Source organism: Chrysochloris asiatica, unplaced genomic scaffold (assembly GCF_000296735.1).
Source record: "Chrysochloris asiatica unplaced genomic scaffold, ChrAsi1.0 scaffold00147, whole genome shotgun sequence".
Taxonomy (NCBI): Eukaryota; Metazoa; Chordata; class Mammalia; order Afrosoricida; family Chrysochloridae; genus Chrysochloris; species Chrysochloris asiatica.
The window spans coordinates 5,623,552-5,624,687 of NW_006408665.1; positions in this window are offsets into that span (position 1 = coordinate 5,623,552).

A 1,136-nucleotide genomic window follows, 5' to 3' on the forward strand; every position below is an offset into this window, starting at 1 on the left:
AAGAGACCCCAGGTCTTGCCACACTGCTGGCCAACCAGTTCTTCACCTGGGTTCACAGAAGTCTACTGAACGTTGTAGGGCTTAGCTCACCGCTTCATTGCTGTTTTTCCCTCACTTCCCCTTATCGGTGTCCAGCATGGTCACCAATCACAGCGTGTATTCCCATTGAGTCTTAGTCTTAGAAGGGGGTTTGCACTGAGGGGACCTGACCACTTGCCTTGATGTTTCTTGGCCAAGCAAGTTTCTTGTTCTTGTAGTAACAGTCGTTCTGCCTATGCTGTTTTATATTTTTCCTGTAGGTCTTTCTTTCAAGAAGTATCTTCTGTTCTTCTAGAATGTGCAATTTCTTTAATATTTATATTACAAATAACATTAAGGTCCTACTAGGTGCTGTGGCTCTGTAGGATCAGCATTGGACTGCAAACCACAAGGTCAGCAGTTCAAACCTGCCAGCTGCTCTTCAGAAACCCTATACAGGCTCATCTATGAGTTGGAGCTAGCTCAACAGCACTTAACAACAACAGCAACAAGGTGCTCACAGTGGGAGCAGCGTGGCTTTGTAGGATAAGCACTGAATTGTGAACCAGAAGATCAGCAATTTGAGCCACCAGCTGCTCAGAAGAAGAAAGATGAGACTGTCTGATCCTGCAAAGATTTATAGCTTCAGAAACCTTGCACAGAGTCACTATGAGTCAGAACCAACTCAACAACACTTAGTAACAAAGTGTACCTTATTTTCTGATGATATCTGCAGTCTGTTCAGTCACCTGTCCTTGGAATGGGCACAAATACAATCTCGTCCAATCAGTTGGCCAGATATTTGTCTTCCAAATTTCTCGGCATAGATGAGGGAGTGCCTCCTGTGCTGCATCACTTTCTTGAAAGACTTCAATTTTGATTCCATCAATTCCTGGTGCCTTTTTCTTTGCCAATTCCTTCAATGCACCTTGGATAGCTTCCTTCAGTATCATTGGCTCTTGACCATATACTACCTCTTGAAATGGCTGAACACCAGCCACTTCATTTCAGTACAGTGACTCTGTGTATTCCTTCCATCTTCTTTTGATGCTTTTGGCATCATTCAATAATGTGCCCAAATAATCTTTCAATAACAAAAGACGAGGCTTGAATTTTTT